This window comes from Pinus tabuliformis, chromosome X (assembly GCF_031772625.1).
Source record: "Pinus tabuliformis cultivar Carrire ecotype Pingquan chromosome X, CPIR1, whole genome shotgun sequence".
NCBI classification, from domain to species: Eukaryota; Viridiplantae; Streptophyta; class Pinopsida; order Pinales; family Pinaceae; genus Pinus; species Pinus tabuliformis.
In genome coordinates, this window is record NC_142308.1 from 1368835235 (window position 1) to 1368860062 (window position 24828).

At 35.6% G+C, this 24828-nt stretch overlaps 1 long non-coding RNA gene across 1 annotated transcript; it reads left to right on the forward strand.

Moving 5' to 3' along the window:
• The first annotated feature begins 960 nt into the window (after positions 1-960).
• LOC149145162 (uncharacterized) lies at positions 961-24279 on the forward strand. Its single transcript, XR_016264635.1, has 4 exons — positions 961-3729; positions 5904-5995; positions 23275-23573; positions 23836-24279. It is a non-coding gene; the product is annotated as an uncharacterized LOC149145162 (long non-coding RNA).
• Positions 24280-24828: the final 549 nt, after the last annotated feature.

The window sequence follows — 24828 nt, forward strand, 5'->3', positions numbered from 1 at the left end:
TTTCAGCCTGACAACCCCTCTGAAATCAAATCCCCTCTGGTCTTACGTGCCTTACTATGATCCCTCTGATCTGATGCTAGACGATTAAAATGTTTTCCACCATTGGATCAAAGCTCTTGTTATAATTGAAACACTACCGATCTTTCGCCCATACACATAGCTTAGCCCTACAATTCTTTGTGTGTTTCTTATTGTTGTTGTAGGACTCTGCAGGAAGTTGATATTCAATAGGCCAAACGATGGCGAACACTGGGAAGAACTGCCGGTAGCAAAGTATGTGATTTCCAGGGGACGAATCAGAGGTGTTTCTGAAGAAACCATGGGGTTTTCGATTTCGCATATCCATGGATGAATGTTGAGCTCTCATGGCAGCGAATGGGGTTTCATTTCAGCCCGAGAAGAATTGGATGAATGGTACTGTGTTAGAAGAAATTTAATACATTTTGATTTACTGTTACTTTTATTTAATTTCTTCGGGTTATTTGGATTCTTATCTATTGTTGTGTGTGGGATTGGCACTAGAGTTTGTCATAGTCAATTCCATTTGTCAATTGGTGAGAAAGTTTTTATCTGTTGTTTCCACTGGTTCTTTTGCCTTTAGTCCCAGCAATTTCCTTGTTTTGTGGTAGGTTCTCTGTAATCTTGTGACATACTCTTTTCCCAAAACTCATAAAATTTGAATTTCAGAGCAAAATATAGCTGACTACATAGATATTCACAGGTACTCTCATTTCCCTTGATCAGATTATCACAAATCTGAGAGTTGCTCTAGAAATCTACAAGTATTTTGTTTGAGTTTGTTTTGATCACGTGGATGGAGAATGAATGGGAGCCATCATGGTGTATGCTGGGTAGAAATTACATGCAGTTTGTCTTGAACGAATCACCATTCTATGTGAATGGCTTTAATGCATACTCGTTGATGGTCCTTGTCATTGATCCTTCCCACCATCACAAAATTAGCTCAGTCCTTGGAGAGGTTGCTTCGGTAGGACTTACTGTAGGCCGAACTTGGGCTTTCAATGACAGATGTTTGAGGGCTTTGCAAATATCTCCTGGCGTTTATGATAAACAAGTGTTCCAAGCATGAGGAAGAACTATACCTTTCAAATTTGAGACATATAGGGTAGGTGGTTCACATTTATAAAATTGTATTCTTTTCATTTTTGGGCTCTAGATTTCATTGTAAGCGAAATAAAATTTCACTGATATTGAGTTTGGTCAATAACCAGGACACATATGGAGGCAAAGCACAATATGCAACGTGGGGGTGAAATGCTGGTTTGAATCTCCCCTCCAATGATGCATTCTTCTTTGATCCAACCTTAAAAAATTACTTCAAATCCTATATTAAGGTCTATAGCTCGAACCCCAGGAGGGAGTATGTTATTTTTATAGTAAATATACCTTTTTATTTCACTATCAATTTAATTAGAACTAGTTAGAAATTTCAAGCTACATTACTTTCATTTAATTTCTTCGGTTTATTCTGATTCTTCTCTACTGATGAGTGTGGGATTGGTGATGGAGTTTGTCACAGTCAATTCCATTTGTCAATTGGTGAGAAAGTTTTTATCTGGTGTTTCCACTGGTTCTTTTCCCTTTGGTCCCAACAGTTTCCTTGTTTTGTGGTAGGTTTTTTGTAATCTTGTGACATACTCTTTTCCCAAAACTCATAAAATTTGAATTTCAGAGCAAAATATAGTTGACTACAGAGATATTCACAGGTACCCTTGTTTCCCTTGATCAAATTATCAATGGCATGTAGTTTGTCTTGAACAGATCACTATTCTATGTGAATGGTTTTAATGCACACTCGCTGATGGTCCTTGCCATTGATCCTTCCACCGGACACAAAATTAACTTAGTCCTTGAAGCGGCTACTTCGGTAGGACTTACTGTAGGCCGAACGTGGGCTTTCAATGAAGGATGTTGGAGGGCTATGAAAATATATCCTCGTGTTTATGATAAACAAGTGTTCCAAGTATGAGGAAGAAGTACACCTTTCAGATTTGAGACATATAGGGTAGGTGGTTCACATTTATAAAATCATATTCTTTTCATTTTCAGGCTATGGATTTTGTCATAAGCGAAGCCAAGAGAAATAAAATTTGACCGATATTGAGTATGGTCAATAACTTGGATGCATATGGAGGCAAAGCACAGTATGTAACGTGGGGGTGAAATGCTGGTTTGAATCTCGCCTCCAATGATGCATTCTTCTCTGATCGAACCTTAAAAAAATACTTCAAATCCTATATTAAGGTCTATAACTCGAACCCCATGAGGGAGTAAGTTATTTGAATAATAAATATATTGTTTTCTTTCACTATCAATTTAATTAGAACTGGTTAGAAATTTCAAGCATAATTACTTTTATTTAATTTCTTCGGTTTATTTTGATTCTTGTCTACTGTTGTGTGTGGGATTGGCACTGGAGTTTTTCATAGTCAATTCCATTTGTCAATTGGTGAGCCAGTTTTTATCTGGTGTTTCCACTGGTTCTTTTGCCTTTGGTCCAAGCAATTTCCTTCTTTTGTGGTAGGTTGTTTGTAATCTTGTGACATACTCTTTTCCCAAAACTCATAAAATTTGAATTTTAGAGAAAAATATAGCTGAATACATAGATATTCACACGTACCCTCATTTCCCTTGATCAGGTTATCACAAATCTGAGAGTTGTTCTTGAAATATACCAGTTTTATGTTTGAGTTTGTTTTGATCACGCGGATGGAGAATGAATGGGAGCCGTCATGGAGTATGGTGGGAAGAAATGGCATGTTGTTTGTCTTGAACGGATCACCATTCTTTGTGAATGGCTTTAACGCATACTCGCTGATGGTTCTTTTCGTTGATCCTTCCACCCAACACAAAATTAGCTCAGTTTCAAGCTACAAATTTGATTAGAATAGAGTGGAAATTTTAAATAGCAGAGATTTTCAATAATCCAAGATTCATACATGATGTAACGATGACATTTTGAGTTTTTCTCAATACTATATCAATCTAGATTAGTTTTTCCTAATGCTGTATCAATTCAGATCCTCAAATATTCATTTATAATTATGGATTATCTAACTTTTTATATTACCAAATTCTCACCATTTAAAAACATTTTTACAGAATTACATCACTTCCAGACCTGTTAATTTATTTTTGAATCCAGAGAAGCAATAGCTTTTCACTTTGTATAAACTCTTTTTTTATTTGAATTTTATACTTCGACTGGATTTATCTCAATTCGTCAAAGGAGTATATATATATATATATATATATATTTGTGTATATATTCCATGGCTTTAACACTACTACTATGTTATTTTGTCAATTAAATTATTGCAACAACCTATGGAAAAATGAGATAGGAAACTCTGTTATAGGGTATAAGTACAAAGCTTAAATCAATAAATGACAGTTGAAACATGTGGCAGCCAAAAATAAATACATCCACACTATCAAGTACCAATCTTCTTTTATATCTTTGTGCTTTGCATTATTTTACACAAAATGCAAGATTAGAATATCTCTTGTGCCCTAATGCCAACACCAAGGATCTTATATCCTTTTCTCTAATACTTGTTCTGTCTTCTCTTGTTGTGTGAACATACTTCTTCTAACTCGTGATGCATTGTATTGACTGTAGCATCCTCTCCCCATTTGCAAGCTATTTGTGCATCTTTGAACTCTCCTACCAAAGCAATGCACCACAACTGCCCTGTGTATTTTGAGGTAGGTCACACTTATCTGCATAGTGTAGTAATTGTAGTTTTCTTTTTATAGCATAATTTAGACTGAAGTTATTTAGATATCTGAACCCTCGTCTATTGACTCCTTTGCAGTATTTATTCGTCTCTACAAAGCTTATCAGCGTATTTCCTTGTGGTCACACTATTCACATGCATTGCTTGAAAGAGATGCACGAGCATCTTCAGTAAGTTTCATATGTGGCCTGTTTTCTGCCCTAGCTCACAACCTCTTGTTATGACTTCTAATTGACTGGGTTGACTCGAGCTAATTGTAGTTGCTTTCTGTGAACAATGAGTAATTGTGTGCTACTGTAATCCAGTACAAGTCATGGGGTAGCCTCTTTGTGTCCATGACCGAGCAATAAATTTATGTTGGCACCCTTTAATGCAGTCGGTTTTGTTTCAAATTTCTCTGTAAGAGCGAGGTCTATAGAACAACACTTGTGTCAAAACGAAGCTGTCCTGGCTATCAACTACCTTTCTTTATGATTTAGTTCTTTCATTATACTAAGTATAGTTCTCTGTTGAAGGAGGGGAAACTTTGGGCATTCTCCTTAATTGAAGGAGGAGAAACTTTGGGCATTCTCCTTAATTGGTAAAAAAAATGGAGTGGATTCCGTCTGTTGCTAACGTTGGAAACCTATAGTTGGTGCATGTGTTCTTTATGTGGAACTAATTTCAATTCTTAACCTTATCTTCTTTAGAGCTGAAAAGCTATTACATATTATACGGGGCTATGGTATCCCACATATTTGTTCTATTTGTCCGAAATTTTGGCCATAAGCAAACCTATCTCATCTCATAGAACAAGAAAAGAGGTTGTGCCAAAGTGACCTCTTTGTATTGCTAACATGAGAAGTGTATTTCTGTGTGTCTCTCTATTTTCTTCAGCTTAATTTACTTTCTACTAAGACAATGAATCTTAGGGAATTGAAGTGTGAAAAAATAGAATTCATTAACGTGGGGCCATGACATTTCTGTTTTTAACTGTGAAGGAATTCATCCTGGTCATTTGTTGTCCTTAACATAAATATTTAAGGTAGTGAGTGTCCACATTGTTTGACATGCATACCCATATTGTATTTGGTATTTCCTCTTTGAAATAGAATGGAGATGTTAAATACACTATTCTCTAATGTAACATTTATACCTTTTATTTATTATATATAATTTTGATATATTCTTATTGGTATCTCCATGCATCTTACAAAGTGGTGAAAAATGTGCCATACAGGGATGATTTTACTGATGTGTGTTTTCTTGATACTGATAATTGATGGTAGATGTTCACACTACCGCCGGAGATGCCAAATAAGGGCTTCGTGCTGTAATGAAGTCTTTGACTATACGCATTGTCATAATGAGGCAAAAGTATGCTTCTTTTTCTTTACTTCATTCGTAGCTATTTCGAGTTCAACGATTGTGTTTGGTTTATATACTTGTTAAAATAGAACTAGAAAATTACGTCTCTTCTAATTTCATTTGTGAGGGTATAGTATGGATTGATCTCGTATATGCACAGATTCAATGGATGTCCATCCGCTTTACATACATGATGTATTGCGCCATGAATTTCGAAAGGTAAGGTTCTATCTTGTTTTCCAGTTAGATGTTATTCATTATGATGTTTGTCTTAATGCTCTAGACAATATGTATTCTTTGTAATTAGTAAAGATTTTTTAGGTTGTAACATCGTAATATTTTCTGAAGGTAGATTTGAAAGATGTAAATATTTAACTTTTATTCTTCTCAAAAGATAAATGGTCAATTATCTAGCAAATTTTATCTAACTTGCTGGATTACTATATTGCTTTCGTTTATTTATAGTTATTCTCGTATGTTTGTAGTATATTACTCTTGTTATTTATAGTTATTCTTGTATGTATGCAGGTTATCTGTTCACATTGTAGAACTGAACAAGATGTAAGAGCTGAGCCTTTTTAATTTTATGTACCTTTTTCTAGGATGTTGCTACTCTATCCGCTTGAAGGATTGCCCCCCTTGTGTGGAATAAGCAATGCACCACAACTGCCCTGTGCGTTTTGAAGTAGGTCACACTTATCTGCATAGTGTAGTAATTGTAGTTTTCTTTTTATAGCATAATTTAGACTGAAGTTATTTAGATATCTGAACCCTCGTCTGTTGACTCCTCTGCAGTATTTATTCGACTCTACAAAGCTTGTCAGCGTATTGCCTTGTGGTCACACTATTCACATGCATTGCTTGAAAGAGATGCACGAGCATCTTCAGTAAGTTTCATATGTGGCCTGTTTTGTGCCCTGGCTCACAACCTCTTGTTATGACTTCTAATTGAATGGGTCGACTCGAGCTAATTGTAGCTGCTTTCTGTGAACAATGAGTAATTGTGTGCTACTGTAATCCAGTAGAAGTCGTGGGGTAGCCTCTTTGTGTCCATGACCCAACAATAAATTTATGTTGGCACCCTTTAATGCAGTCGATTTTATTTCAAATTTCTCTCTAACAGCGAGGTCTATAGAACAACACTTGTGTCAAAACGAAGCTGTCCTGGCTATCAACTACCTTTCTTTATGATTTAGTTCTTTCATTATACTAAGTATAGTTCTCTATTGAAGGAGGGGAAACTTTGGGCATTCTCCTTAATTGAAGGAGGAGAAACTTTGGGCATTCTCCTTAATTGGTAAAAAAAAATGGAGTGGATTCTCTCTGTTGCTAATGTTGGAAACCTATAGTTGGTGCATGTGTTCTTTATGTGGAACTAATTTCAATTCTTAACTTTATCTTCTTTAGAGCTAAAAAACTATTACATATTATGCAGGGCTATGGTATCCGACATATTTTTTCTATTTATCCCAAATTTTGACCATAAGCAAACCTATCTCATCTCATAGAACAAGAAAAGAGGTTGTGCCAAAGTGACCTCTTTGTATTGCTAACATGAGAAGATATTTCTATGTGTCTCTCTATTTTCTTCAGCTTAATTTACTTTCTACTAAGACAATGAATCTCAGGGAATTGAAGTGTGCAAAAATAGCATTCATTAATGTGGGGCTATGACATTTTTGTTTTTAACTGTGAAGGAATTCATCCTGGTCATTTGTTGTCCTTAACATAAATATTTAAGGTAGTGAGTTCTTGTGCTCCATTGATTGAACATAATGCACAAAATACAAATGATCTTGATCAGACATATCAGATCGGCAATTATTTAACTACATTGTGTGCCCATGCAGAAGAAGTTTTAGATGATTTGGGATGTCAAAGTGAATTAATTCTGGCAAATCTTAAACTTCTACATGATGAGCAAACAGCTGATCAACAACGCAAAGAACAAAAAGAAAGAAGAAGAAGAGAGAGAAAGAAAAAAGAGTCACAGCCTCCAAAGTTTACTAAAACTATGGAGATTCCTCAGAAATGGGAAACTAGTGATTCCCAAGAAGAAGTAGTTGAGTCTAGCAGTATCCAAATTGGTTTCAGAGTAGATAAGCCAAAATCCACCATAGTTCACAGAAACAAAAGTGAATTGGCTACTTTTGAAAATGCTGCTACTCTATTTCCATCATTCATAATGCCCTCCCTGCAAAAAGCTAATATGTATAAAGAACCAAAATATCCAAGTGTTGAGGAAGATTTGTTTGCTACTAATTCATCGGGATATGTTGTAGATTTAGATAAATCAAAAAATCCAGCTGAATCAATCAGAATATGGATTGGTGCTTTATATCAAATGCAAGTAGTGTCCAAATTGAATAATTTCTCAATCTTCTTGCTAGCAGAAAAACGTATGGCAGGTATTGTATGGGATTGGTGGATGGCTGGTTCAAATGAAGAAACACAGAATGTTGCAACATTGGGTCTAGCTACTTTAGAAGTTTTGTTGCTTACTCAGTTTGTTCCCGAACCCACTGATGAAAGAAAGCAAATAATTACTGATCTAACTAGAATGGAATTAAAAGATCTCAAAGATTTAGATTAGTTTGGGTCTGAATACATGGCTAAAGTGTTTAAAGCAGGTTTAAATAATGACCCTACTCAGAAAGTTGCTTTCTTATCAAAATTACCAGGAAATTTAGGAGACATGATTATGAAAGATATTGAAGTTCAAGGTAAAAAGATTGAACAAATCTATTGGATAGATCTCCTATTCAGATGTCAAGAAAAAGTTAAGTATTTGTGCTGGCAAAAACAAGTTCATAATGTTTCTCCAAATCTGAATGTTTGTCATTCTGTATTACCCTGGACTCCCTTTAGAAAACGAAGAACAAAGAAATATGGTAAGTACAGACCAAAAAAGGTTGCTAATCCTAGAAGACCATTCAGAAAATATAGATATGTTAAGAAGAGGAAACAACCAAAAAGAGATAATGCTTGCTTTATTTGTAAGCAAGAAGGACATTTTGCTCACAAATGTCCCAAAAGTTGCTCCGGTAAACTGAAAGCCTGTTTTGAGATTGATGAATTTGCAGATGATTGGTCAGTGGTCGAGTCCAATGATGAAGTATCTGATGTATATATTTTGACTGATGCTTCATTATCTGACACTGAATCTCTTAAAGATGTTAGCCAAAAGATGAATATTTGTTACTCTGGTTTTGAAAGTGAACCAAGTGAATTTGAACAAGATGATGAGAAGCATTACAGTGATGAAACAGATACTGAAGACTTTACAGAAGAATACTCAGATAGTTCTTCTATTGAAACTGTTACTATAGCAGACTTAAAGGACTCATTTCCCAGTTTAAATTCCTTGCCTCCACAGCCACTGGTGAGTTCTTTCTATCCATATCCTAAAACAGTTGCGTCTTCATCATCATCATCACTCCCTGTAAATAATACTGCTCTAGATGAAGAAAATGGTTTTTTGAAAAAGATGGTCAAATCCAATAACCTTTTGTACATTCCAGTTGAGGTCCAAGTCCGTGGTGAATGGATTAGTGTTGATGCTTTTATTGATACTGGTGGTTCCAATAATCTTGCACGACCATCTCTGTTCAAAGGTTTATGGAAACCTTTGCAGCATATTATTGTTTCCGAAACTATTGGTGGATCTGTTAACCTTACCCATTATGTTGATAACATTTATTTGAGATTTGGGTGGGTTACTATTAAAATCTCTGCTATTTAGCATTATGATGCTTCTGCAAGTCTATTTTTAGGCATGCCATTTATTAATTCAGTACTGCCCGTTACAATAAGTGAAGACAAAATCATTTGCAATGTTAAAAAGAAAGTAGTAGCAGTTCCAAGGTTAACAGTGGCGAACTTAGAAGCTAGAAGAGAGCAGAGCCAAAAGAAGGTAGGTTCCAGGAAAACAAAAAATGAGTCTCATGATTGCAAAGAAGTGTTAATGATATATGAGGCTAAATCACAGCCTACCCAAAAAGCCAATAGAGATCCCAATTGTTCTTCTGAACAAATCAGTCTGTATGAGGAATTGTTAAAATGTTGCTCAAACAATCCTCAAGCATTTTGGACTACAGAAAGTCCACAACAAGGAATTAAGACACTGCATGATAATGGGGTAACCGGTAAATTGATACCATGCACTCCTGCTGAAGAAGAAGAAATGAGAAAGCAGATTCAAGAATTCCTAGATCTTCAGTTGATTGAAAGAAGTGAATCTCACTATTCCTATTCTACATTTCTTGTCAGAAATCATTCAGAAATTGTTCGTGGCAAAGATAGGATGGTTATTAACTACAAGCCATTAAATGCAATAACAAAAAGCGTTAGTTATCCTATGCCTAGACAAGGAACCATTATGCAGAAAATTCAAGGAAGTAAAATTTTTAGCAAATTTGATATGAAATCAGGCTATTATCAGATTCAGATTGCAGAAGAAGATCGCCACAAAACTGCTTTCACATGTCCTGCAGGTTTCTTCCAGTGGAAAGTTGTTCCTTTCGGATTGAAGAATGCTCCTGCCTTCTTTCAGAGAAGAATGGATCATATCTTCAGTAAATATGATTTCATTGTTGTATATATTGATGATATTCTTGTACATAGCTCCGACTTAGAATATCATTTAAAACACTTGCATATATTTCTTGAAGAGGCCAAAGCACATGGTCTGGTGTTGTCTGAAAAGAAAATGCTGCTCTTTCAAGAAAATATTGATTTTCTTGGAATTCATATCAGTAATGGGAAAATTCAGATGCAGCCGCATGTTTTAACAAAATTGTCTGAATTTCCTGATCAATTGACAGATAAACACATGATTCAGAGATTTATAGGGATTTTAAATTATGTACATAAATATATCCCAAATCTCTCTGAAAAAACTTCTCCAATTCGTCAACACATTAATGGTGGATGGTCAGATGAAGCTACCGAAGCGGTTCAGTTGTTGAAGAAAGAATGCCAGAATTTACCAGCATTAAAACCGCCAGGTACTGGATTTCTAATTCTACAAACAGATGCTTCAGATAATTTTTGGGCAGCTACACTGCTTGAAATAAAAGGAGAAGGAAAAGAGATTGAAGAAGTTCTTTGTGCATATGCCTCGGGAGAATGCTAGAAACATCAAAAAGGTTATTTTCCTGCAGAGAAAGAAACCCTTGCTATTTTCAATGGAATTCAGAAGTTCGAAATTTATTTAGCTCCTGCAAAATTTTTAATTCGCACTGATTCCATGAATTTTAAATACTTCTTGAATGCAAAGATTTCAAAACAGTTAGCTCATGGAAGATTGCTAGCATGGCAGATGTGGTTTCAAATGTATGAATTTGATGTCGAATGGATCCCAGCAAATTCTAACTTTTTGGCAGATGCATTAACAAGAGAAATGAATAAAGTTCATGTACATAAACAGAGTATGTTTGATATTTCAGGAAAATCTGCTTCTGATGATAATTTTGAAACTTTTGTACAGCGTTTCAAAATTTTAGAATTTCTCTTATCTGATATTGCTGAACAGATAAAGAAGGTAGTGGGTTTGAGATTAAGGAGAAATCAATGGATTCAACGATGCCAGGCTTGGCAACACAAAAATGTTGGTATTTTTCTTAATCTGGATGAAGAATTGGTAAAGGTTTATCCTCTGCCAAATTTAAAGGTGAAGGTTTATTTCAAATTGCTGGATAACACTTGGGACAATCATTTTACAGATGCTATGATACAAGTCCTTAGAATTTTGAATTATTATCAAATAATCGGAGGAATAGATTTTTCAGTGGCCGTATATGTATGTGCAAAAATGTTGGACCTTGAAGAAATTAATATGAACAGAGGAGTTCAAAATTTTTTAAAATCTTTAAGGATCCCTGATTTATTTGAAGAATTGGATGTAGCTTTTCTACAACAGCCTGATGAAAACTTTGTATCTACAGACTCCTTCCCACAGTATGAACTGTTCCAGCCTTTTGCTGATTGGGAGATAAAGAATGGCAGATGTCAAAAGAAAGTTCAACTAAGAGCATCTCAGTGTGTTTTAAGGACTTTTCAATATCTCAGAACATTTACAGAGCCTTGGGATTATCAGAGTATGGAATTCCGCAATCCAATAGAGCCTAATCTGTTTGCACAAATGTATGGTACGGATAGTGTGTTAGAATCCACATTGGCAGAAAACCCAGAGGAAATAAAAAAGATTTCTATGTGGCTTCAAGAATTCCATTCATTAAAATTAACAGAAAAAATCTCAATGATCAAAACACTGGAACCAATGCAAGGAAAACACGGAGTGATAAGAATGGTTATAAATCAAAAGGCATTAATAACAATTAGTGTTTCTTCAGGAAATTTGACAGAAGATTCTGTATGTCTTATAAATCTGCTATTATCAAACAGGGTATGCTCATCAATGATATTTGAAGTTGGATGGAAAGATCAAGGACATGTCAGTCATCAGTGTAAATTATGGGTTCAGACAGCAATTGAACAATCTGTTAGCATGTTTCAAATCTTCAAATGGGATTTGTTAGATGGGGTTGAGCTGGCAGTACAGTCCTTGCCAAATTTCAGAAAAAGTAAGAAAGATTCTTTTCTAGGAATTGAAATTGATCCATTTGCATATGTGAATAGATGGAATAAAGATGATTATCTCTTTCCATCAAAGAGTCTACAGAAAACCGCAGATTCGATAAAATTTTCTTATGACACGGGACAGAGTTGACAGGCTCCACAAAAAGAAGAATCTTCAATAGCAATCCATGATCCAAAAGGAAAAGCAAAAGTGGGAGAAGAAAAGGAAACAGTATTCGTTGATGTATATCAAGATGCTCAGGTACAAAATGACCCCACTTGGGAGAAAGAATATCTATCGTGGCTTATGTCTTCATGGAAGAAGCCACAAGACATATTGCCAAAACTAACATATTCATGGGAAAGAGAAAAGACTCCACCTGATTCGGATTTTGAATTAGATTATGATAGTGATAGGAGTCTGAAAGGTTCTTGGTAAAGAATCTTGTGTCAGCAATGTGACACTGTTGGTCACATGTTGTGACAGAACTCTTTGTACAAAAGAAAGATTGAGTAGACACCGTCGGTGGAAAAAGATACCGACAGGACACTCAATTATTTCTATCTTATGTCATGTCTTAGGTAAGTTAGATTCTGTTTTTAGTCTATTTAAGAACGAACTCTTAGATAGTTCAGGGATTTTAAGGTGCGTTGGAGAAGCGAAAGGGTCGCGTTAGTCCGCGCATTTCTTAGATTGATGTGAGGAAATCTGCCTTAAGCGTCCACTTCAATTGATTCAAGTAAGTTATGAAGTCCATCATTTATTTGGTATCAGAGCCTTGTTCTAGTCCTGAGTCTGTAATCTATAGACAGAGCCTAGAGAAATCCAGGCAGCCTTCGAAAGGAATCTCTGTTATACATTGTGCTGAGTAGATAAACACTTTCTTTAGTCAATCTCTGGTTTAGATTATAAATGGCAAATCTCTTACGCTCATTCTCTACTATTGATAGAAAAGTTATTACTGAAGTTTCATCCCGATCTGTTGAGTCCGAACATAATGAAAATGAAAACCATGAGGTCGTAGAAGATCCATCAAAATGGACTCCTCCTGCTTTGCATGCTACTGATGTTTATAAGCTTCCCATGACCTTTGTTCTTAAAAGAAAGACTTTTTTGAAAGAAGTAGAGATAACTATTAAGATCTCTGGTCCGTCTACCCAAATTCTGGCTTTAAAATTGTTCTCTGATGATGAAATCAAAAAATTTCGTCAGTATGCTAAAGAGGGAAAATACTTTTATCTTCATTTTGGAGGTATAAGGATAGGCCTTGCACCGTTGTTCCGCCATGGAATAAACACCCCTTGCATTGCTGAATTATTCGACACCCGTCATAAGAATTATGATCATGCTAGGATTGGAACTATTATGGGAAACCTGTCAACAGGTTGTCAATATGGGACAATCTATCCTGACTATGCCATCAGCTTAAATGATGTCCATTTAAAAGATTGTTGGAAATTATTAACTAGGGTTCAAGGGTTAACTATGGCAGAAGAAAGTGAATATCTCTCTGTGATAGGGCAAGCTTCATTCCAGCTTACCAATACTGCACATCCAAAACTAAAACATCCTGTATTGAAAGATTGTGTAACTGTTGGTTTATCAAATGCCCAAGTTGAAGGTGTATTGTATGACCCTACTGAGTTACCTGGAAATTGGTATTTCCAATATAAATCCATCGCTGATGAAAAGAAGCCTGAACTAAAAGTAAAACGAGTTGCTATTGATAATGGCCAAGTAAAATTGATTCCTCCCCGGCCATAGGTACCTCGTCCAATTAGCAGGCAGAAAAGATATGTGTTCCCTATTGCTCCAACTGATGTGCCTTCTAGCAGTAATAATTTGTCTACTATTCAAGAAGTCAGTCAGATAGAACCTGTGTTATCGTCTACTGAATTGTATATACCAGAGTCTAAACCTTTTTTACCCACTGTAAATAAAATGCATCGTATAGGACATTTTCCTCCTGTTGAAGAATGGCAATATGCTAATCGTAGATATGTCAAAGGTGGCAAATGGCCTCCTCGTACAAAGTTCTGTACCACCTCTTCATCTTCTCGGCAACCAGCTACTCGTGCCGATTGTGCTCCATTGATTGAACATAATGCACAAAATACAAATGATCTTGATCAGACATATCAGATCGGCAATTATTTAACTACATGGTGTGCCCATGCAGAAGAAGTTTTAGATGATTTGGGATGTCAAAGTGAATTAATTCTGGCAAATCTTAAACTTCTACATGATGAGCAAACAGCTGATCAACAACGCAGAGAGGAAAAAGAAAGAAGAAGAAGAGAGAGAAAGAAAAAAGAGTCACAGCCTCCAAAGTTTACTAAAACTATGGAGATTCCTCAGAAATGGGAAACTAGTGATTCCCAAGAAGAAGTAGCTGAGTCTAGCAGTAGCCAAATTGGTTTCAGAGTAGATAAGCCAAAATCCACCATAGTTCATAGAAATAAAAGTGAATTGGCTACTTTTGAAAATGCTGCTACTCTATTTCCATCATTCATAATGCCCTCCCTGCAAAAAGCTAATATGTATAAAGAACCAAAATATCCAAGAGTTGAGGAAGATTTGTTTGCTACTAATTCATCGGGATATGTTCTAGATTTAGATAAATAAAAAACTCCAGCTGAATCAATCAGAATATGGATTGGTTCTTTATATCAAATGCAAGTAGTGTCCAAATTGGATAATTTCTCAATCTTCTTGCTAGCAGGAAAACATATGGCAGGTATTGTATGGGATTGGTGGATGGCTGGTTCAAATGAAGAAAGACAGAATGTTGCAGCATTGGGTCTAGCTACTTTAGAAGTTTTGTTGCTTACTCAGTTTGTTCCCGAACCCACTGATGAAAGAAAGCAAATAATTACTGATCTAACTAGAATGGAATTAAAAGATCTCAAAGATCTAGATCAGTTTGGGTCTGAATACATGGCTAAAGTGTTTAAAGCAAGTTTAAATAATGACCCTACTCAGAAAGTTGCTTTCTTATCAAAATTACCAGGAAATTTAGGAGACATGATTATGAAAGATATTGAAGTTCAAGGTAAAAAGATTGAACAAATCTATTGGATAGATCTCCTATTCAGATGTCAAGAAAAAGTTAAGTATTTGCGCTGGCAAAAACAGGTTCATAATGTTTCTCCAAATCTGAATGTTTGTCGTTCTGTATTACCCTGGACTCCCTTTAGAAAACGAAGAACAAGGAAATATGGTAAGTACAGACCAAAAAAGGTTGCTAATCCTAGAAGACCATTCAGAAAATATAGATATGTTAAGAAGAGGAAACAACCAAAAAGAGATAATGCTTACTTTATTTGTAAGCAAGAAGGACATTTTGCTCGCAAATGTCCCAAAAGTTCCTCCGGTAAACTGAAAGCCTGTTTTGAGATTGATGAATTTGCAGATGATTGGTCAGTGGTCGAGTCCAATGATGAAGTATCTGATGTATATATTTTGACTGATGCTTCATTATCTGACACTGAATCTCTTAAAGATGTCAGCCAAAAGATGAATATTTGTTACTTTGGTTTTGAAAGTGAACCAAGTGAATTTGAACAAGATGATGAGAAGCATTACAGTGATGAAACAGATACTGAAGACTTTACAGAAGAATACTCAGATAGTTCTTCTATTGAAACTGTTACTATAGCAGACTTAAAGGACTCATTTCCCAGTTTAAATTCCTTGCCTCCACATCCATTGGTGAGTTCTTTCTGTCCATATCCTAAAACAATTGCGTCTTCATCATCATCATCACTCCCTGTAAATAATACTGCTCTAGATGAAGAAAATGATTTTTTGAAAAAGATGGTCAAATCCAATAACCTTTTGTACATTCCAGTTGAGGTCCAAGTCCGTGGTGAATGGATTAGTGTTGATGCTTTTATTGATACTGGTGGTTCCAATAATCTTGCACGACCATCTCTGTTCAAATGTTTATGGAAACCTTTGCAGCATATTATTGTTTCCGAAACTATTGGTGGATCTGTTAACCTTACCCATTATGTTGATAACATTTCTTTGAGACTTGGGGGGGTTACTATTAAAATCTCTGCTATTCAGCATTATGATGCTTCTGCAAGTCTATTTTTAGGCATGCCATTTATTAATTCAGTACTGCCCATTACAATAAGTGAAGACAAAATCATTTGCAATGTTAAAAAGAAAGCAGTAGCAGTTCCAAGGTTAACAATGGCAAACTCAGAAGCTAGAAGAGAGCAGAGCCAAAAGAAGGTAGGTTCCAGGAAAACAAAAAATGAGTCTCATGATTGGAAAGAAGTGTTAATGATATATGAGGCTAAATCACAGCCTACCCAAAAAGCCAATAGAGATCCCAATTGGTCTTCTGAACAAATCAGTCTGTATGAGGAATTGTTAAAATGTTGCTCAAACAATCCTCAAGCATTTTGGACTACAAAAAGTCCACAACAAGAAATTAAGACACTGCATGATAATGGGGTAACCGGTAAATTGATACCGTGCACTCCTGCTGAAGAAAAAGAAATGAGAAAGCAGATTCAAGAATTGCTAGATCTTCAGTTGATTGAAAGAAGTGAATCTCACTATTCCTGTTCTGCATTTCTTGTCAGAAATCATTCAGAAATTGTTCGTGGCAAAGATAGGACGGTTATTAACTACAAGCCATTAAATGCAATAACAAAAATCTTTAGTTATCCTATGCCTAGACAAGAAACCATTATGCAGAAAATTCAAGGAAGTAAAAATTTTAGCAAATTTGATATGAAATCAGGCTATTATCAGATTCAGATTGCAGAAGAAGATCACCACAAAACTGCTTTCACATGTCCTGCGGGTTTCTTCCAGTGGAAAGTTGTTCCTTTCGGATTGAAGAATGCTCCTGCCTTCTTTCAGAGAAGAATGGATCATATCTTCAGTAAATATGATTTCATTGTTGTATATATTGATGATATTCTTGTACATAGCTCTGACTTAGAATCTCATTTAAAACACTTGCATATATTTCTTGAAGAGGCCAAAGCACATGGTCTGGTGTTGTCTGAAAAGAAAATGCTCCTCTTTCAAGAAAATATTGATTTTCTTGGAATTCATATCAGTAATGGGAAAATTCAGATGCAGCCGCATGTTTTAACAAAATTGTCTGAATTTCCTGATCAATTGACAGATAAACACATGATTCAGAGATTTATAGGGATTTTAAATTATGTACATAAATATATCCCAAATCTCTCTGAAAAAACTTCTCCAATTCGTCAACACATTAATGGTGGATGGTCAGATGAAGCTACCAAAGCGGTTCAGTTGCTGAAGAAAGAATGCCAGAATTTACCAGCATTAAAACCGCCAGGTAATGGATTTCTAATTCTACAAAGAGATGCTTCAGATAATTTTTGGGCAGCTACACTGCTTGAAATAAAAGGAGAAGGAAAAGAGATTGAAGAAGTTCTTTGTGCATATGCCTCGGGAGAATTCCAGAAACATCAAAAAGGTTATTTTCCTACAGAGAAAGAAACCCTTGCTATTTTCAATGGAATTCAGAAGTTCGAAATTTATTTAGCTCCTACAAAATTTTTAATTCGCACTGATTCCATGAATTTTAAATACTTCTTGAATGCAAAGATTTCAAAACAGTTAGCTCGTGGAGGATTGCTAGCATGGCAGATGTGGTTTCAAATGTATGAATTTGATGTCGAATGGATCCCAGGAAATTCTAACTTTTTGGCAGATGCATTAACAAGAGAAATGAATAAAGTTCATGTACATAAACAGAGTATGTTTGATATTTCAGGAAAATCTGCTTCTGATGATAATTTTGAAACTTTTGTACATCGTTTCAAAATTTTAGAATTTCTCTTATCTGATATTGCTGAATAGATAAAGAAGGTAGTGGGTTTGAGATTACGGAGAAATCAATGGATTCAACGATGCCAGGCTTGGCAACACAAAAATGTTGGTATTTTTCTTAATCTGGATGAAGAATTGGTAAAGGTTTATCCTCTGCCAAATTTAAAGGTGAAGGTTTATTTCAAATTGCTAGATAACACTTGGGACAATCATTTTACAGATGCTATGATACAAGTCCTCAGAATTTTGAATTATTATCAAATAATCGGAGGAATAGATTTTTTAGTGGCCATATATGTATGTGCAAAAATGTTGGACCTTGAAGAAATTAATATGAACAGAGGAGTTCAAAATTTTTTAAAATCTTTAAGGATCCCTGATTTATTTGAAGAATTGGATGTAGCTTTTCTACAGCAGCCTGATGAAAACTTTGTATCTACAGACCCCTTCCCACAGTATGAACTGTTCCAGCCTTTTGCTGATTGGGAGATAAAGAATGGCAGATGTCAAAAGAAAGTTCAACTAAGAGCATCTCAGTGTGTTTTAAGGACTCTTCAATATCTCAGAACATTTACAGAGCCTTGGGATTATCAGAGTATGGAATTCCGCAATCCAATAGAGCCTAATCCGTTTGCACAAATGTATGGTACGGATAGTGTGTTAGAATGCACATTGGCAGAAAACGCAGAGAAAATAAAAAAGATTTCTATGTGGCTTCAAGAATTCCATTCATTAAAATTACCAGAAAAAATCTCAATGATCAAAACACTGGAACCAATGCAAGGAAAACACGGAGTGATAAGAATGGTTATAAATCAAAAGGCATTAATAACAATTAGTGTTTCTTCAGGAAATTGGACAGAAGATTCTGTATGTCTTATAAATCTGCTATTATCAAACAGGGTATGCTCATCAATGATATTTGAAGTTGGATGACAAGATCAAGGACATGTCAGTCATCAGTGTAAATTATGGGTTCAGAAAGCAATTGAACAATCTGTTAGCATGTTTCAAATCTTCAAATGGGATTTGTTAGATGGGGTTGAGCTGGCAGTACAGTCCTTGCCAGATTTCAGAAAAAGTAAGAAAGATTCTTTTCTAGGAATTGAAATTGATCCATTTGCATATGTGAATAGATGGAATAAAGATGATTATCTCTTTCCATCAAAGAGTCTACGGAAAACTGCAGATTCGATAAAATTTTCTTATGACACGGGACAGAGTTCACAGGCTCCACAAAAAGAAGAATCTTCAATAGCAATCCATGATCCAAAAGGAAAAGCAAAAGTGGGAGAAGAAAAGGAAACAATATTCATTGATGTATATCAAGATGCTCAGGTACAAAATGACCCCACTTGGGAGAAAGAATATCTATCGTGGCTTACGTCGTCATGGGAAAAGCCACAAGACATATTGTGAAAACTTACATATTCATGGGAAAGAGAAAAGACTCCACCTGATTCGGATTTTGAATTAGATTATGATAGTGATAGGAGTCCGAAAGGTTCTTGGTAAAGAATCTTGTGTCAACAATGTGACACTGTTGGTCACATGTTGTGACAGAATTCTTTGTACAAAAGAAAGATTGAGTAGACATTGTCGGTGGAAAAAGATACCGACAGGACCCTCAATTATTTCTATCTTATGTTATGTCTTAGGTAAGTTAGATTCTGTTTTTAGTCTATTTAAGAACGAACTCTTAGAGAGTTCAGGGATCGAGTATTTTGAGTGTGAGTGTGTGTGTTGTAATCAGAGCTCTCTACTTGAGGCTATCTATGGTGTGTAATCTTATTTTGAATTAATATGGAAGCCTGCTGGGCCGCCAGTCTGAGGACTATTCTGTTCCAAGATCATCGCGGTAGAGTGAGATTGTAAGGCGCGTTGGAGAAGCGAAAGGGTCGCGTTAGTCCGTGCATTTCTCAGATTGATGTGAGGAAATCTGCCTTAAGCTTCCACTTCAATTGATTCAAGTAAGTTACGAAGTCCATCATCTACTCATGATTGGAAATCAGTGTTAATGATATATGAGGCTAAATCACAGCCTACCCAAAAAGCCAATAGAGATCCCAATTGGTCTTCTGAACAAATCAGTCTGTATGAGGAATTGTTAAAATGTTGCTCAAACAATCCTCAAGCATTTTGGGCTACAGAAAGTCCACAACAAGAAATTAAGACACTGCATGATAATGGGGTAACCGGTAAATTGATACCGTGCACTCCTGCTGAAGAAAGAGAAATGAGAAAGAAGATTCAAGAATTGCTAGATCTTCAGTTGATTGAAAGAAGTGAATCTCACTATTGCTGTTCTGCATGTCTTCTAGGATAGGATGGTTATTAACTACAAGCCATTAAATGCAATAACAAAAAGCTTTAGTTATCCTATGCCTAGACAAGAAACCATTATGCAGAAAATTCGAGGAAGTAAAATTTTTTGCAAATTTGATATGAAATCAGGCTATTATCAGATTCAAATTGCAGAAGAAGATCACCACAAAACTGCTTTCACATGTCCTGCAGGTTTCTTCCAATGGAAAGTTGTTCCTTTCGGATTGAAGAATGCTCCTGCCTTCTTTCAGAGAAGAATGGATCATATCTTCAGTAAATATGATTTCATTGTTGTATATATTGATGATATTCTTGTACATAGCTCCGACTTAGAATCTCATTTAAAACACTTGCATATATTTCTTGAAGAGGCCAAAGCACATGATCTGGTGTTGTCTGAAAAGAAAATGCTGCTCTTTCAAGAAAATATTGATTTTCTTGGAATTCATATCAGTAATAGGAAAATTCAGATGCAACCGCATGTTTTAAAAAAATTGTCTGAATTTCCTGATCAATTGACAGATAAACACATGATTCAGAGATTTATAGGGATTTTAAATTATGTACATAAATATATCCCAAATCTCTCTGAAAAAACTTCTCCAATCCGTCAACACATTAATGGTGGATGGTCAGATGAAGCTACCAAAGTGGTTCAGTTGCTGAAGAAAGAATGCCAGAATTTACCAGCATTAAAACCGCCAAGTAATGGATTTCTAATTCTACAAACAGATGCTTCAGATAATTTTTGGGCAGCTACACTGCTTGAAAGAAAAGGAGAACGAAAAGAGATTGAAGAAGTTCTTTGTGCATATGCCTCAGGAGAATTCCAGAAACATCAAAAAGGTTATTTTCCTGCAGAGAAAGAAACCCTTGCTATTTTCAATGGAATTCAGAAGTTCGAAATTTATTTAGCTCCTACAAAATTTTTAATTCGCAATGATTCCATGAATTTTAAATACTTCTTGAATGCAAAGATTTCAAAACAGTTAGCTCATGGAAGATTGCTAGCATGGCAGATGTGGTTTCAAATGTATGAATTTGATGTCGAATGGATCCCAGCAAATTCTAACTTTTTGGCAGATGCATTAACAAGAGAAATGAATAAAGTTCATGTACATAAACAGAGTATGTTTGATATTTCAGGAAAATCTGTTTCTGATGATAATTTTGAAACTTTTGTACATCGTTTCAAAATTTTAGAATTTCTCTTATCTGATATTGCTGAACAGATAAAGAAGGTAGTGTGTTTGAGATTAAGGAGAAATCAATGGATTCAATGATGCTAGGCTTGGCAACACAAAAATGTTGGTATTTTTCTTAATCTGGATGAAGAATTGGTAAAGGTTTATCCTCTGCCAAATTTAAAGGTGAAGGTTTATTTCAAATTGCTGGATAACACTTGGGACAATCATTTTACAGATGCTATGATACAAGTCCTCAGAATTTTGAATTATTATCAAATAATCGAAGGAATAGATTTTTTAGTGGCCGTATATGTATGTGCAAAAATGTTGGACCTTGAAGAAATTAATATGAACAGAGGAGTTCAAAAAATTTTAAAATCTTTAAGGATCCCTGATTTATTTGAAGAATTGGATGTAGCTTTTCTACAGCAGCCTGATGAAAACTTTGTATCTACAGACTCCTTCCCACAGTATGAACTGTTCTAGCCTTTTGCTGATTGGGAGATAAAGAATGGCAGATGTCAGAAGAAAGTTCAACTAAGAGCATCTCAGTGTGTTTTAAGGACTCTTCAATATTTCAGAACATTTACAGAGGCTTGGGATTATCATAGTATGGAATTCCGCAATCCAATAGAGCCTAATCCATTTGCACAAATGTATGGTACGGATAGTGTGTTAGAATCCACATTGGCAGAAAACCCAGAGCAAATAAAAAAGATTTCTATGTGGCTTCAAGAATTCCATTCATTAAAATTACCAGAAAAAATCTCAATGATCAAAACACTGGAACCAATGCAAGGAAAACACAGAGTGATAAGAATGGTTATAAATCAAATGGCATTAATAACAATTAGTGTTTCTTCAGGAAATTGGACAGAAGATTCTGTATGTCTTATAAATCTACTATTATCAAACAGGGTATGCTCATCAATGATATTTGAAGTTGGATGACAAGATCAAGGACATGTCAGTCATCAGTGTAAATTATGGGTTCAGACAGCAATTGAACAATCTGTTAGCATGTTTCAAATCTTCAAATGGGATTTGTTAGATGGGGTTGAGCTGGCAGTACAGTCCTTGCCAGATTTCAGAAAAAGTAAGAAAGGTTCTTTTCTAGGAATTGAAATTGATCCATTTGCATATGTGAACAGATGGAATAAAGATGATTATCTCTTTCCATCAAAGAGTCTACAGAAAATTGCAGATTCGATAAAATTTTCTTATGACACGGGACAGAGTTCACAGGCTCCACAAAAAGAAGAATCTTCAATAGCAATCCATGATCCAAAAGGAAAAGTAAAAGTGGGAGAAGAAAAGGAAACAATATTCGTTGATGTATATCAAGATGCTCAGGTACAAAATGACCCCACTTGGGAGAAAGAATATCTATCGTGGCTTACGTCTTCATGGGAAAAGCCACAAGACATATTGTCAAAACTGACATATTCATGGGAAAGAGAAAAGACTCCACCTGATTCGGATTTTGAATTAGATTATGATAGTGATAGGAGTCCGAAAGGTTCTTGGTAAAGAATCTTGTGTCAGCAATGTGACACTGTTGGTCACATGTTGTGACAAAACTCTTTGTACAAAAGAAAGATTGAGTAGACACCGTCGGTGGAAAAAGATACCGACAGAACCCTCAATTATTTCTATCTTATGTCATGTCTTATGTAAGTTAGATTCTGTTTTTAGTCTATTTAAGAACGAACTCTTAGAGAGTTCACGCATCGAGTATTTTGAGTGTGAGTGTGTGTGTTGTAATCAGAGCTCTCTACTTGAGGCTATCTATGGTGTGTAATCTTATTTTGAATTAATATTGAAGCCTGCTGGGCCGCCAGTCTGAGGACTGTTCTGTTCCAAGATCATCGCGGTAGAGTGAGATTGTAAGGCGCGTTGGAGAAGCGAAAGGGTCGCGTTAGTCTGCGCATTTCTCAGATTGATGTGAGGAAATCTGCCTTAAGCGTCCACTTCAATTGATTCAAGTAAGTTACGAAGTCTATCATCTATTACATTGTTTGATATGCATACCCATACTGTATTTGGTATTTCTTCTTTGAAATAGAATGGAGATGTTAAATACACTATTCTTTAATGTAACATTTATACCTTTTATTTATTATATATAATTTTGATATATTCTTATTGGTATCTCCATGCATCTTACAAAGTGGTGAAAAATGTGCCATACAGGGATGATTTTACTGATGTGTGTTTTCTTAATACTGATAATTGATGGCAGATGTTCACACTACCGCTAGAGATGCCAAATAAGGGCTCTGTGTTGTAGTCAATTCTTTGACTGTAGGCATTGTCATAATGAGGCCAAAGTATGCTTCTTTTTCTTTACTTCATTCGTAGCTATTTCAAGTTCAACGGTTGTGTTTGGTTTATATACTTGTTAAAATAGAACTAGAAAATTACGTCTCTTCTAATTTCATTTGTGAGGGTATAGTATGGACTGATCTCATATCTGAACAGAATTCAATGGATGTCCATCCACTTGACAGACATGATGTACCATGCCATGAAGTTCGAAAGGTAAGGTTCTATCTTGTTTTCCAGTTAGATGTTATTCATTATGATGTTTGTCTTAATGCTCTGAACAATATGTATTCTTTGTAATTAGTAAAGATTTTTTAGGTTGTAACATCATAATATTTTCTGAAGGTAGATTTGAAAGATGTAAAGATTTAACTTTTATTCTTCTCAAAAGATAAATGGTCAATTATCTAGCAAATTTTATATTCCCTTCACTCGCCGGATGCAGCCCCTGACACACTGCAGATTTGTTCCGCTGCAGGTTTTTCTCCAGGGCACCGGAGTCCGCCATTGCTGCAGAACGACAGTCAAACTCTCTCCAGGCTTCATCACTCGAGGGCTTTCCGAGTAAGCGAGATCTTCCATGATGACTTTAGAACTGGAAGACAGGGTCCGCTGGTTATTCGGAGCTGGGGTTCCATCCCTAGGCACTTGTCGGGGTCTGATTTCTTTTGTTTATTTTTCTTTTAGAAAGAGAATTTGGTTCTGTAACAGTTTTATGGTATGAGACCGAGAGTCAAATTAGTCCAGCTCGGCATATATTTTTGAGTTTTCTCCAAGGGTTTAGTTTTTGGCTTCCGAATCGCAAGCTGAGGTCGTGTCGGTATCATTCTAATCTGTAGATGTAATTTCCTTTTTCCTTAAGCTTTAGACTGGACGGTTCTGCGGATTAATTCCAGAGATGGAACTTGTTTTCTCGAATTTATCCAGCGAGATCTTTTGAAATGTTTGTGTACCAATCCTGATGATGAATCATTTCTCATGTTTGTGTACCAATCCTGATGATGTATCCGAATTTATCCAGCGAGATCTTTTTGAAATGTTTGTGTACTAATCCTGATGTATCATTTCTCTTATTTCCGGTTAAGGGTTTTGTTTTCCCCATGAGAAGAGTTTATCATAAAACTGTGATGTTGAAATTACCGCTTGCATGCAGTTATTGTTCACTGAATAACTTAGACAGAGCTTCTCCCATTTAGCTGTAAGTCGAGATTCTTACATGTCTCTACTGGTTTGCTAATTCATGTTACATATATTTTATTGCGCAAAGTATTACGTTTCTGGGTATCACGTCTAATACAGGGTTTTCTGGGTTTCTCATTGCTATTACGGAGTTTCACTCTAAATTAATTTATGTCTGTTAATTCAATCTTACTGCAATGTGTTAGAAACCCTACCCCTCTCAAACAATTCTTGTGGCTTCTGCTATTGTCTTTTGTCTTGAACAGGGGTTTAAAATGATTACTACGGCTCT